This window comes from Falco punctatus (assembly GCF_963210335.1).
Source record: "Falco punctatus genome assembly, chromosome: Z".
Lineage (NCBI taxonomy): Eukaryota > Metazoa > Chordata > Aves > Falconiformes > Falconidae > Falco > Falco punctatus.
Genome location: NC_137586.1, coordinates 49,755,831 through 49,771,658, shown reverse-complemented (window position 1 = coordinate 49,771,658; position 15,828 = coordinate 49,755,831). Strand labels below are relative to the sequence as shown.

Below are 15,828 nucleotides of genomic sequence, written 5' to 3'. Positions count from 1 at the left end.
CTTCATAGAAATCACAGAGAGCAGCAGTTTCTGGAAGATTCAGTATTGGGCTACAGCTGTGGAAAGCACACCTTTGCTTTGATGAGACTACTGTAAAGCAACAGTGTACTGTACAAATCAACATGGAAAGGGTTCTTACAAAAAAATTACATATGCAACAGAATTAGGCAAAGAATTCCAAAGTTCTCTCCCAAACAGACATTCCTGTTAATTCCTGCCAACTATGCAGAAATATAACATGAGGAAGTCCCAAAAGGGCTAGCACTAGCTGCAGAGATGGCTGGATGCTTCAGAAACAATACACTTCTCCTGTGGTTGTTAGGTACCTCTCCTGGGTCTGCATAAGAGCAAACTCCACCACAAACAAAACTGAGAAGGTCAACCCTGTCACAGCATGAGTTAAAAATCAGCGTGCCTCTCAGAATTCTGTCTCCAAAGTGCTTCCCAGTAAATGGATAAAGTCACACGCCACTGAAGGGATGAAGAAGAGTGCCTCCCCTCATAGGAGAAAAAAGTAAACACTACTAATAATGTCCAGTATGTTCATACTGATCAGCTTACTAAGACAGTTCTGCAACAACTTCACCTAGTGGTAATACTCTACTAGAGGTAATTTGCCTAATAATCTACTAAAGGAGGCTTCTTTTCCTTTTACCCTTTTCCTTTTTTCCCTTTGCTTTTCTTGGTGTTTTGCATTGCCTTGCTTTTGCTTTTATTTTTGCAAATCCTACCGAACAGAGATAAAGAAACTAATGAAATTCAAGAGAGTATATTTTTGATTTATTTATCTCCCCCCTCACTGCTTTCATTTCATTAGCACTAAATGGTTTTCCTTCCCACTCTTTTGGCTGTCTCATCATGCCGTCCCAAGGTAAATTCAGTATGAGATTCCTGCTCCAGAAAGCATCCAGAAAGGGACAAGAAACAATCCTGAGATAGGAAATTCAGAAGGAGAGAAACTTAAGCACTGCCAGCAGAGACTAGAAATGACTCTGCCAAGATCCATGTATTGGATGATAGTTGAGCAAAGAGCTACACAATCAGTTAAGTGAAAAGAATGAAAGAAATGAGCAAGATGTATAGGTTATTTGACTCTGCTATATTTAGGATATGCCAGAACAGCAATCATGTCTTAATATCAAATATTTTTTCCTGTAAAAGACTTATAGATGGAAAAAACAACACCAGCAGAAGCTTCATGCAGGTAAATGACATTAGACATTTAGGACAATGTAATCATTTGGCAAGAATTATGGTTGGTGTATTTTTCTTTCATTTCTGCCATTAACACTTCAAAAAGAAGACTCTCAGCTCTAGGAAAAAGGGCTGTGGACCAGGTTAAAAAAGGCTTCTGTATTTTTGCCTGGCCTCCCTTTCCTACTGTAAGAACTGGGACACCACAAAGACCTGCTATCGTAATATTTTAATTTCTCCAATGTAATTAAAAATCAATTTTAAACAAATTTGCAGATGCAGAATCTTCATCTGTACTTGACACAGACATTTGTCTCCCCTCAGGATTCAGTATTGTGTAAATCCTCCTGCAATAACAACACATTTATAACTCCCAATTTTGTTTGAAATATGTTTGCAGATTCCAATAATTTGATCTAGTTAGAAAATTCCTGAAAACAAGCAACATAGTATAACCTACTTCTGAGAACTCAGTTCAATGATTATATCACCTTTTACTTATGAAAAAATCATATTAAATAGTTGTGATCTGTAAAATAATAAATATGCTGCTGTATCACATGTTGCTGCCCTAGTAATTTGGAAAATTAAGTTTGGGGATTTTTGTTTAAATATTTCCATCGTGGCTGAAATACTTCAGACACACAAAAACTCTGCACATGATTTATTTTTCTATATACAGCTTGTGAATTAAACAGTTTATTCAAAGGTTTGTAAAGAATCACTGGAAACACTTATCTGTTATATGCCTTCACTTAACTCATATTACGTTCTTCCAGTGACTAAAATTGATAAAGGATATATCTAATAGAAAACCTGTTTTCAGATACTGTCCAGTGCGTCTTCTGTTTATATAAATGTTAAATGCATTGCTTCTGTTCAAATCAGGTTACAATTTTAACGAAATGACAACCAAGATGAGAGGATTTTTTGCATGCATCAGATACTCCACGCAAGTGTTCTGACCAAAAATATCTTTCAGCATAATCCTTGTTGGCAATAGGTTTACATAGCTGCTAAAACATGAGCGTAATGATAGATATACCAGAGATGCAGGTCTCTTAAGATCCTGGGGAAGACAGTACCATGATATATTTGCTTCAGGTATGATGTTATTTTTCAGATAGGCAGGCATTATTACTAGTGTTTATTTAACCAGCTATTCCCCATTGTTCACCTGAGTAGAAGTATCACGCTTTTTTGCTTTTTTTCCCATACTCATCATGTTTTGGTTATATCATTTCCCATTGATACCTTAGCAGAGTTTCAAAGTCATTGCACTTTCAGCTGCAAGGAACAAAAAGAATTAAGCTGTACCACCCTAAACTCCAAATGTTGCACTTTATCCCCAAAGTGTGTTCATTTTGAATTCCATATGGGCTTGTTTTTTCATGCAAATAAAATATGATCAGAAGGTTAGGTATGATACGGAGTAACAAGCAATCATAGTCAACCTATCAGAACAATGTTTGTCTCAACTGACCAGCCCAGCAGAAACAAAATGTTCCTATAAGATTCAAGATAGAAATTAGACTTATTTACTCTCTTACATTGATATTTTGTCCAACTAGAATAATTCGTTTGACAGGCTTTACATTTCAGGGCATTTCACAATAGCATTACTGTTATATGCAATGCCTCTAACACAATACAAAGAACTTCATGATCTGGTGTAAATTAATAAAATACCTGTATCTGCTATGCATTTCGATGCTGAATTTATATACAATCTTCCACATGGATTTATAATCAAATATAAATTGTTATTGCGGTATTTATTCGTTGTCTTTCACCCGTGACTAACTTTTAGCAAAAACTGCTTTAACTTACTACTTTTCTTCTGACTCTGGTTCTTTTTGTTAAGAAACTTCTGAGAGCATCTGTCACCTTTGATTCTCATTATTTTTGTGATTTCAAGTCCTTAGGTATCAAACACGGACAATTATATAGTCACCAAAGTTAAGGATGTAAGAATACATTTGCTCAGAAAGTTCTCGAAGACTTTGCTAAGATAATACCAATAAGGGCTGTCATCCTCTTAAAGTTTGCACTAAAAACCCATGAGCTCCTGGATCAACAATGACTGAAGTCAGAAGAACATACCAGTATAGATTTTCTTCATGGAACAATTTCTAGGCTTTACAAATTTTAGCTGTTGTTCCTTATAGCTGACAACATCAAGATGACTGTGTAAGGAGCTCGTCCAGAGTCTGAAGGACAGCAAGGAACAACTGGAGAGGGAAAGAAGATTTATTTGAATTTGTGAACCTTTATTTTGTATGAGGAGTAATTTGCAGGACTGAGGCAGAGGTGGAAGAGAATTTCTCTTCATGTCTTTTGACAACTCTTACCCTTTTCCATTTTCATTCTATCTCCAAAACATTATTTAGGTCACATTTGAATTCTTGGTATTAAAGAAAAAAAAACAGTTCTTGAGAAGACAAAAAGTTCTCAGGAGGGATTCCAGCTCTGAGGAATCTCTAGGCTTTCTGGAGGGACTTCCCTGCCCAAGATGGGGAATAGTGTCAGCAGACACACTTTTTCTCCTGTCCTAGGTCTCATACAGGCTACTGGCTCCCATTTTTAAAATATCTTCCAATATGCAAGGAAATTATTTATCATAATAATAAATCACAGAGGCACAGCTAAATAATCACTCAGGTGTCACTCTCTAACTCTAAAATAATTTTTGAAAGAAGAATGTGTGGGGAAGAGACAGGAGTCTTGGATGAGTAGCCTGAATTGCAAGAAAAGCGTTTAAGACCTACAATACTATCTAGACAAAAGTATTAACTGATTCCAGCAAGCATAACCACCCTGTGTCTACTCATAAAAGTCAGCCATATCCCTATCAATACCACGGGAGCATTTTATTTAAAATATGGCATTAAATGTGCGTGCTTACGCAAACCATAAATATCTGTAACATCAAACTGTAGCAGAGGCCATAGGGACTCCTATTCTAATCAAGACTATTCACTCTGCTTTCTTTGTATTTTGTTTCAACTAGCCATAAAGATAACATTTAACCAAGTTAAAGTTTTACAGCAAAGTGTAAAGCAATGTTTTTTCAAGAAAAGAAGAGGAGAGAATGCCTGAACAGTAAACAGCTGCATTGTACTAGCACAGTTAAGGATGCTGCTTGATTTCCACTCCTATTGCAAGATGCTTTTAGTCCCAAAAAAGAAACAGAAGGCAAAGCAGACCTCTAGCTCTGTAGTTTCATTGCTGTGTGGTCTGGCTGAGATTATCTCAAAGTAATTGCTGAAGTAAAATGATAATTCATGCTATTATAATCTGTTTTGATTTAAAATTGTTCTGGAGTAAGCAACCCCAAGGAGCCTCTCAGTTAAACTGAGTGGTCTGAAGACCTGCAGCCCAGTTTTTCCCATTCTGCCTTTGGCTCAAAGCATCCCTCTCACATGTTGAGTGACACTGAGGATAGACTTACCACAGTCATATTTTTATTCAACATTACACTCAAAGCCATAAAGAGTCTCTGTGACTGCTGAAAGCACCTGCATACTTGGTACGTATGTTCACCAGATTGCCTGCTGGAATTCCTAAATCATTTGGGAGACTGGCTATCATGAATCAACAGAGACACTTATGGGGTCTTGACATTTCACACATCAAAAGTCAACAAAATAGGCTACCCTGAATGGTGAATTATATTTATCACTGTACTGAAAGACAAACATGTGAGTTGATCAGCCTCCAAAGCGGATTTTCCTAATGATTTATAAATCGTAGAGTGAATTCAAAGAATCAGAGGCTGAGGTTGGAAGGGGCCTCTGGACATCATCTGGTCCAACTTCTGCTCAAGCAGGGATATCTAGAGCAGGCTGCCTAGGACCACATTCAGTCAACTTTTTAGTATCTCCAAGGACACAGACTCTACCACCTCCCTGGGCAACCTGTGCCAGTACTTAGTCACCCTCACAGCAAAAAAGTGTTTCTTGATATTCAAACTGTGCCCACAGCCTCTGGCCCTGTCACTGGGCACCACTGGAAAGAGCTTGGCTGCATCTTCTTGACACCCTCTCTTCAGAGATTTATATACATTGATAAGACACAACTCCGCACCCCGCCTCCAAGCTTTCTCTTCTCCAGGTTAAACAGTCCCAGCTCTATGGAAGAGTCTTAGAAACTCTTGCCCTCTGTGCTTAGAGCAAAAGATTGGGTTGATATCTCTCTGCAGCCAAGGCAAGAACAGCCAGCCTCCAGCCCACCATCTACACCCATAACAATCAACACAACCTGTGTTGCTCGTGGGTCCCCTTGTCCCAGGGGGCTTTTGCATATACTTTGTGTCTAGGTAGGTGCAATGAGAGTTTACATTACATACTTGCCTATATAACTTGGAAGGCATTTGCAGTAACGCATCAAATGAAAAAGGCTTCCATATAGGTAAGATGGTTAACTGTGGACATTGATCAAATTACAGTTACATGACAAGAAGGAACTACAACTCTTAAGTAAAATGTATTAGATCCATACCATTGTAAAAGCTGATTCTTATGGGCTATTTGATTAATCTGTATTGCTGTGGTAAATAACCAGCAAGGTATTGTCTAGTAAACTCTTTGGCCACATGTCATCAAGAAAAATCCCTTTTAAGAGAAAGGTAAGAGTAACAACCTAAATGCAGTTAGATGGGCTGAAAAAAGAGAAAAGAAGAAGTATATACCTTCTTAGGGAGCTGCAGGGGTGGTAGAGAATCGATCCTTAACCCCCAAGGAAAGAAATATCGACATAGATTCAGAATGATTAATGACATAAAATACTGAAATAAAACTTGAAAGATTCATAGCTTCTGTCAGTGCACAACCTCAAAGCAATCAAACTGGAATGAGACAAAAATATATATTAACTGGCTCTTGATTTGTAGGAGAAGAAGGGAGAGAAAAAAACACACCTGGTCAGAGATTTGAAAGAAGCCTTTTGTTACAGCAAGCAGCCAAAATGGACTTTTTTTCCTTGCACTTGAAGCAGAGTGGAGTCATATTGCTATAAAGCTGTATCAGTGCTTTTAGCTTTATCGCAATCCTAGAAACACAAGAAATAAAGGGACTGGTTCTGATACTAATAAAACTAGTAGAGTCATTTTGCTAAGGAAGGCTTTAAAAAAAAAAAAAAAAACCAAACAAAAAAACCAGACAGATATTAAATACAGTTTCAGTACCAGAAGGAACCTAATTTTTTTTCCTGTGCAGAAAAATAAGCACCGGAATGTATTTACAGCTATGTCCATCCATATACATCTATGTTGAACTTGCACATGTCCAAACATTTAGGCCCATATGTTTCTCTTGCAAGTGACGGTCCATTCAGATCAATGAATACTTAGACTGGTTCTTTAATACTTCACAAATGGAAATTTTGATCTGATCAAAATCTTCCCGTACTGCTTTTCAGAGGAGAGGGACCGCTCATATCTGCAGATATACTTGTTCATGCATGCATGCAGGAGTGGAGTCACAGTCATGTAGGACAAGCTTTTCCCGTCAGTTTACAAAACATGATGACAATTTTTTCTGAACAAATTCTGCTATTGGGAATGCCTGGAATGACACAAAAGACAGTCAGTATAAAGGAAACCACTGTACCTCAGAGGCCAGCTACCCTCTCAGAGGCACATACTCTCAATGACTTCACATGGACAGTGTGAGTCTTATTAACTAATGTCATTTCACATCAGTTGTTGTACTAACTTTGTTACTAACTGCATTTTCCCATAGCAAGCATTTTATTAACAAAATACAGCAATGTTTTTTTTCTAGCCAGTGCAAATTGCAATGAAGAATAACCTGGTTAATGATAATATAACTTTACTACTAGTCACAGAGAATTTCAAACACCTTCAACTATGCTCTAAAAATATTTAAGAGCCTCTTGTAATGGATGCCTGTGGCTTTATTAAAAATAAAACTTTCAGAAATTTAAACCAAAATAACTGAAAACTTCACCAGTGATAAGTTTTTTCTTTGTTTCTTTATTTTTTGATGCACACAGATTATAAAGATTAGAGGAAGGAAAAGAAAAGAAAGGAAAATGTCCCTCAGTTATTAATGCCCTATATTCATAGTCTGGCAATTCTTGTTTAAATATATTGTTATATGATTTGAATGCAAATTCCTACAAAAATAAGAGCATTTGCTTTTACATATTGTTGGCAATGGGTTATTTAGCCTCAGAACCAGCTTTCCTTTATTGCAGTTGATGCTGTTAGCTATAAAGGCTGTCAAACAGTTTCTTGAATACATTGTTCCCAGTTTAATAAATAGAGGATGCCTGTTTTCACTGCAAAAAATAAACCACTGCATTAATGGCACAAGATGAAATGATGGTGTGAGCTTGTGTATAAAGTCCCTTATAACCTTAAAGGTGGTTAACTCAGGATAGGGAAAAGTATAGCATAAAACCAGATGTAAAACAGAAAAATACAGCAGCCCTTCTTCCTTGCAAAGAAGAGCACAGAAAATATTCCTTTCAGAAAATTGTTTTATGAGGCTTTATAAAGGGGAAATTAACATTTTTTTTCTTATTCATACATTTAAATCCCAGTCTTCCATATCTCTACCCACCCTATAAGCTTGATCAGTTGAAGAGTAGGAGCATAGACTCTCTTATCTGTGAGGCTATAGAGAGCAAGCATATCACATTACTCACTGATGAAACAAATTACAGATTTTGGAAGCATCAGCAATTTATTTTGCCTTCCTTTTTTTAAGCTTAATAATAACCGGGCAGAGTCAGTACAGGTTATAATTTGATGTTACAGAGGCAATAACAAACTCATTGTGGAAGTCTGACGTCCATTCTTGTCCCATCAGATTAAGTTCAAAGGAGCAGGAACGGCGTACTGCAGCTATAGGAGAATCAGCTGCTTGTGTCAGGAGAGGGAGAGTAAGACTGGGAAGTGTGGCGAAAACAGTAACAACTTAGGCTAGCTCCTCTTCACTAGTAGTTTCTACATACCGAAAGAAATCATTGTAAATCTTCCTCATGAAAAACAATGTAAGGACAGAAAGATGGGGTAGTTGCCTTCTATGTCAAAAATGGGATTGAGTGCATGGAGCTGTCTTTGAAAAACAGCAATATGCAGGTCAAGAACTTGTGAATGAAAATTAGAGACCAGACCAATGAAGGAAACTTTGCTGTTGGAGTCTACTACAGGCTGCCAAAATGAGAAGAGGGCATTGATGAAGAGTTCCTTCTTCAGCTGCAGGAAGCATCATGCTCACAGGCCCTGAGCCTGATAGAAGACTTCAACCACCCAGATATCTGCTGGAAAAATGGCACAGCAAGCTGCAAGCAGTTCAGGAAACTACTGGAGTGCGTTGATGAAAATTTTCTAGTACAGGTGATAGGAGAGCCTGAGCAGAGGATAGGCATTGCTGGACCTGTTGCTCACTAATGTGGAAGAACTTAACAAAGAGGGCAAGACTGGAGGTAGTTTGGGCTGCAGGGATCATGTCCTGGTGGAATTCTCAATCTTGAGGGGTACAGGATGGGCAAAAATTAGAGCCAGGGCCCTAAACCTCAGAAAGGCAAACTTTCAGCTGTTTAGGGTGCTAGTGCATGGGATCCCTTGGGAAACTGCTCTCAGAGTCAAAGGAGCAAACAAGAGCTGGGAGATATTTGAAGACATTTTTCTTAGGGCACAAGAGTTCTGAATCCCAATGTGCCAGAAGTCAGGCATGGGAGGCAGGACACTAGCTTGGTTAATTCCAGACCTCTTAGCCAAACTAAAACACAAAACCAAAAAGAATAGGCAGTGGAGACAGGGATATATATCCTGGGGTGATTATAGAGGCATGTCCTGAGAATGCAGGGAGGGGCATGAGAAAAGCCAAGGCACAGCTGGAGCTGAATCTGGCTAGGGACATGAGAAATAACAAGGGCTTCTTCAGGTAGGGCAACTAAGGAATATGAAATAAACTGTACCCTCTGGTGAGTGAAACAGGAGACCTGGCTACAACCAGCACGGAGAAGGCTGAGGTACTCAACTTTTTTGTTTTGGTCTTCACCTGCAAGTGCTCCAGCCACACCACCCACAGAATCCAAAGGAAAGGACTGGAAGAATGAGTACCACCCACTGTAGGAGAAGATTGGGTTTGAGACCATCTAAGCAACCTGCATGTGCACAAGTCCATGGGACCTATTAAGACGCATTCAAGGGTCCTGAGGGAACAGGCAGATGAAGCTGCTAAGCCACTCTCCATCATAATTGAAAAATCATGGGAGACTGGTGAAGTTCCCAGTGACTGGCAAAAGGGAAACATAAACCCCATTTTTGAAAAGGGGAAACAGGAAGACCCAGGGAACTACAGGCCAGTCACCTCTGTTCCTGGCAAGATCATGGAGCAGACCTTCCTGGAAATTATGCTGAGGCACATGGAAAATAAGGAGGTGACTGATGACAGCCAACATGACTTCACAAAGAGCAAGTTGTGCCTGACAAATCTGGTGGCCTTCTATGATGGGGTTACAGCATTGGTGGATAAGGGAAGAGCAACTGACTTTATCTACCTGGACTTGTGCAGAGCATTAGATATTGTCCTGCACAACACCCTTGTCCCTAAAATAGATATGAATTTGACTGGTAGACCACTTGCTGGATAAAGAATTGGGTGGATGGTTGCAACTGAAGAGTTGTGATCAACAGCTCAACATCCAGATGGAGATGAGTGAGGTCCCTCAGGGCCCCATACTGGGACCAATATTATTCAACATCTTTGTTGGAGACATGGACAGTGGGATTGAGTGCATCCTCAGCAAGTTTGTGGATGACACTAAGCTAAGTGGGGTGGTAGAGGGAAGGGATACCATCCAGAGGGACCTTGACAAGCTAGAGATGGATCCACATGAATCTCATGAAATTCAACAAGGCCAACCATAAGGTCCTGCATCTGGGTCAGGGCAATCTAAAACATAGATACAGACTGAGCAATGAGTGGATTGAGAGCCTGAGACCAGCCCTAAACAGAAAGCCTTAGGCGTATTGGTGGACCAAAACCTGAATATGAGCCAGCAATGTGTGCTAGCAGCCCAGAAAGTCATTTGTGTCTTGGGCTGCATCAGAAGTGTGGCCAGAAGGTCAAGGGAAGTGATTCTCCCCCTCTACTCTGCTCTCGTGAGACCCCACCTGGAGTACTGCATTTAGCTCTGACATGTCCAGCCTAAGAAGGATATGGACCTGATTTACCAGGTTCAGAGAATGGCCATGGTGATCAGGGAGCTGGAGCACCCCTTGTATGAGAACAGGCTGAGATAATTGGGGTTGTTTAGCTTAGAGAAGGGAGGCTCTGGGGAGGTACTATAGCAGCCTTGCAGTACTTAAAGGCTGCCTACCAGAAAGATAAGAAGGCACTCTATCAGGGAGTGTAGCAATAGAGCAAGGGGTGATGGTTTTAAACTGAAATAGGGTAGATTTAGCTTAGATATAAGGAAAAACTTCTTTACTGTGAGGGTGATGAGGCAGTGGAACAGGTTACCCAGAAAGTTGTAATGCCCCATTCCTGGAAATGTTCAAGGCCATCAAAGGTTGGATGGGACTTTGAGCAACCTGGTCTAGTGGAAGCTGTCCCTGTCTGTGGCATGGGGTTTGTAACTTTCCAACCCAAATCATTCTGATTCTCTGATTCTAACTTCCCGTCAAAGCCAGAAGCAGACACACAGCACAGGCTCTACTTTCAAAACCAAGCCATCCCTTTAAATAAGCAAAAAGGCAAAGCTGATTTCAAGTTCTTTTTGTTTCTCAGAAAGGTGAGGACCTTTAGTTTAAGGCACAAGAAGTGATAAGACTGAACAGAATGGCTTTTAGAGAAAAATTGCTAGGAACCTGACATCCACACTATGTGCCAGGGAGGTAATTTCCAAAAAGTATTTGTGATTGGGTCCCATGGATTGCAGATCTAACTGCCATGGACCTGCTGAGGTCCCATACCTGCAGAGAAACTTGCCTTGCAGTTGCTTTTTATCTACTATTTTTCTGTGCAGGCAGACTTTGACTACTCCAACAGAGCTGCTACCACCATCCAATCCTTGACACCTGTCAGTAATATTCCACCAGATTTATTAAATGCAGGAAAAAGAAGTAGAAATTTTATAGAGCCTAATTTCCCCGTACGCTTCTTTCTAGTGGATTAAATACCAAAATTAGTAAACTCACCCATTTTTGAATAAACATGTAGACCTGTTAATACCCAAGCAAAAATAGGACACATGTCAAAGAGATGTTTGGGTCTGAATCACAGCTAAGCTGTGACTGTTGGCTTTTACGTTGAATGCAGTGGTGTTACAAATAATGTAATGGAATTAATTGTTATCACTCAACACAGCTGTAGATTCAGAGACCTGCTCCTAATAACCTCCAGCTCATCCAGATTTCATAAATTCACTGCATCTTTTAGATTGCCAAAAATATGTCTGATTAGGGGATGAAATTACAAGTTTAGCAGGATATTTAAAAAGCATAAATCAATCTCATTTTTTTTTAAAAAATGAGATCTTTTCCTTATTCTCTATGATGTCTCATAGTCCTGAAATAAGAGAAGGATGGTAGAAAAAGATTCTAATTTTTCTGAGTTCAACCTTCTTTTAACGTTAGTGTCATGATTTCTTTCCCTAGGGTTTTCCAAACCACTTGACTTGCTTACATAATTCTTCTAGATCAAATTCAGGCTTCATTTAGCTACAGTAAATTCTTAGAGCAAAGCCTTGCCTCATTAAAAATCAGTTGCAAAACTTTTATTGACTGCTGTGGGCTTAGAATTTCATCTGAAGTGCCCTTACTTACATTTGTTGGAAGCACTTCAGATTTAAATCGAGGCCACTAGAAACAGTTCAGCAGTTGTAGAAATGAACAGGTATCTACGGTCTCATGTAATGTGTACGTGCAAGTGGTCATTCTGTAATAACAGTTTACTGTTTATTTGAAGTTCATTAAAAGTCATTTTATATAAACAAAGCTGCAAAAATACAGAAAAAAAAATTACATTTTAAAAGAAAAGAGCCATTTATACCAGCAACAATTAACATGCTTTAACATGTGCATTTCTTATATGGCAAACACGGTTATAAATTTCACTATTTAAATAAAATATTCATCAAATCAGTTCTCTTGGAAAATTCTAACACTGACCTAAAATATAAGCTAGCTAGACCTAAAATATGTTTTTAAAAATTTCAAGCACTGCTTGTGCTCCAAACAAGCCAAATTCCCCAAGGACAAACTGAAACTATACAAGACCATCTACTGATTGTAATACTTGTACTTGCTGCAAGTGAGATTAAACTAAGCTAAATAAAATTACCTGTAAATTTAGTACCTTGACATTCCCTTTTTAATTTTCCCTCCAAATTCCACATCGTATTTGTTAGGCTTGTAAAAATAAATAACTAAATAAGTAACATACTGGCATTCTTGGGAAGGAAAAGAGAAAAAAATGCACTGCCTGGAAACCAGTTCTACTTTGTTCTTTCTGGTACACTCACTGTTACCAGCAACAGTCAAAATGTGCCTTCTGCTGCCTGGTTACTCACATAATGTTGCTGTGGTTACTCCTGTGTGATAACAGTTGCAGTACTTGCTAATAGTGATCCTATGAAAGACAAAAGCCACAAAGGGCCAAGTCTTTCCAGTTTTAATTCCATCCCTACGTAATCCACATTTTACACACCATAAAAACTTTATTGGTGTATGAGTTCAAAGTAATTCAGCACAGTAGCAGGGCAGTTTCTGAGAAGAAAGAGAAACAGCTAGAAAGAAGTAATAGTTTTGGCTTTTGCTGAAGATAGAGATCAAGTTGTTAAACACTTTGGTGAAACTTGATTAAAATTAAAAGAGGTTTTGCATAAATAAAGAATAGTGTGTTCCCCCACTGCAATGCAGGAAAATAATACGTTCTGAAGGAGAATTAACTTCCTTCCAAGGTTAGTAAGAACAAAGAAGCAATAATAAACATTTTTGTATACTTATTAATGTTGGCATCAATTGTACCAACATACAAATGAGAAAAAGTTATTTCTATATACAGTCTTGAGCCCACCCCCATACATATATTTTTTCCCCTCAAAACTAATGTGGTTTGTTTTCTGGTCTTGTTTTATCCTGAATGGCTTTTTTTTCTTAGGCAGGAGAAAGTAACTTCAGTGAAGATAACAGAATGTGTTTTATTCTAGTTGCCAAATATTGAAGTCCTTAACCAAACCCTTCTGAAAAAGATTTACAGATTTTTAAAGTGATATTTCTTCCCTGCCCATTGTCTTTTTGCTACAATACGGCTCAAATTGATCTAACCCTCCCTGATACAAAAATACCTCCTAATTCCTAAAGTACCCAATCTCATACAAGACTCACAACAGATCACAACATAACAGGAAACACAGCATGCTTATTTCCTAGGTGATAGCTATATCCCAGTGGGCTCCTAATGCCAGAGTTTTGCATTCTTGAACACATCACACCCTGTATCCAGGTCCTTCAGGAAAGGATCAGAAGGAAAAACCTATCAAAGTCATACCCTCAGGAGTATGTCAATGACAGTAACAGATGCCAGTGTTAATCATGTTCAGAAAGAACAAGATAGGGAAAATACATGGGGCAACACTCCTACCCCATCTTCCTCAAAGCCAGCCTCCCTGGTCACAGGAGAGAAGAGAGATAGATCACCATGAGAAAGAGATCTGTTCCTGTTGCCTAGCTATTAAAAATGAGGATGAAGGAAAGAGCTGGAAGCAGAGAGCAATAAAAAGAAATATAACTTGGAGTTAAAGAATGTCCTTCAAATATGAGGTAAAATCAGATACTTGGGAGAAGGCACATATATCAAAAGGAAAAAATTTCACAGATAAACAATTACCTGTCCGACATTTATCAAGAACACCTTCCAAAATTAGACACAGCTTCTGAAATCGTATTTAGCTACCAACAAATGTTGAACACAAAAATCGATAAATCCACAAAGATCCAATCCTACCTGTATTAAGTATTAAAGTATATATTCGTACTTGTAAATATTAGTATAACAGCAGAAACACAAAAGCCACATCTCTTTATCTACCAGATCAGGTTCTTTCACTGCATCCTACATATAAACTTGTCACAAACCTCTTTTTATTTCTGCATAAGAATGAGTAGGGTCTCCTTGGCAAAACAATGTTACATATACATAATATGCATATTTAAGAATATGCAGTGATCTACTGTAAGCGTTTCACTTTACTGAAATACACTATTCTTTGACCGTCTCGTAAAGGACCATTCTTCTTCTTGTCATATTTCCTTTACAGTCCCTACCTGAACTACCATTCATAATCAGAACAGGAGCAGAGGTAGCATCTTCACTTAACAAAAGCCTGCAGCATTAGATCTGATATGGCACTAACATGAAGAGAGGGGAAAAAAACCACTAATCCTCTGCCTCCAGCATGTGGAAGAAGAAAGGAAATTTTGCTGTCACCAGTTTTCTTATCAGTTGCTATAGTAATGCCTGGCAAAAATACAGCATCAGAAATCTCTTTTTGGGGAGAGTTTGGGAGACTCTCTCTATTCTTTGGCTTAATTGTTTCTTTGGTGATGCTTCTTGTATCTATCTTTGACTTGGTGTCGGTTTTATGGCAAAACAACCTCAGCAACTGAGTGCAATTATAATCCCTGAAATTATCCTGCACAGCAGCTCAGGGCATCCACTCCACGTAAGGAGGAAGAGAGCATTTCAGAGTATGGTTTTCTGCAAACTTCATCCCATCACCGTTTTTTGCCTTGCCTCCTACTTTGGCCCACACACATCTGTCTCCATTCTCATGCCAGCCCTAGGGTTCATGAGCCTTAGTGTCAAGGCTGATCAATTACCTCACTTTTCTTCCTCTCCCAAGAGTTAGTTTCTGCTGGTTCAGACCAGTGATCCAGCTTACCGTGGAGCCACAGCGATACTAGCCATGGCACAAGGGAAAGAGTCAGCTCCTATGGAAATACTGAGAAATGGAGACAGAGGAAGGAATCCCTTTGTTGGCAGCAGATACTTGCATCTTAAGTCATGTAACTACAGCTTTTGGACAGCTTTCTGGATCCCAGACTTGAAGTTCTGGATCCCCAAACATGGAAGTTTATCCCATGTGTGCACAATGCCTGTAACAATATTTAGGATCCTACACGCTACGTGTAAAGAAATTGGGTCTTAATATTTCTGTATGAACACATACATCTTGAAAGATAGTGTCTCCATGTTGAAAGATAGTGTTTCAGAGATCTAAAGAGTCTATGGGTTGAAAATATAAATTTAACAACAGCACAGTCATTGCCAGGCTACTCTGGGCATTAAATATGGGACCGAGGAAAGTAGAAAATAGTTGTAAGATTAGAACTGCTCTGAGACACAAACACCTATTCTCTGTGTTCTTGCGTTAGTTAGTGTTAACTATACTACCCATGATTTCTGCTGTTTCCATTGCATGTATTTGTGTGTCATAGGAAATTCATGTAACGAACTATCCAAAAGACAAAAGAGCAAGTCAGTTATGACAATTTCTGTATTAAAAGGAGCTGGCTTAGAAAAGTGTTTTTTATTTGAACATTAAAATAGGACTAACACTTTAAAAAATTTGTATAAATCATAAGGTAAAGAA

General features: G+C 38.7%; 1 long non-coding RNA gene across 1 annotated transcript in view; it reads left to right on the top strand.

Moving 5' to 3' along the window:
* The window catches only part of LOC308057058, a 44,579-nt gene that overhangs the window by 24,849 nt on the left and 3,902 nt on the right, over window positions 1–15,828 (top strand). The window contains exon 1 of the long non-coding RNA XR_013925102.1: window positions 1–15,828. This exon is cut by the window's left edge and continues 24,849 nt beyond it. This is a non-coding gene — a long non-coding RNA (uncharacterized lncRNA).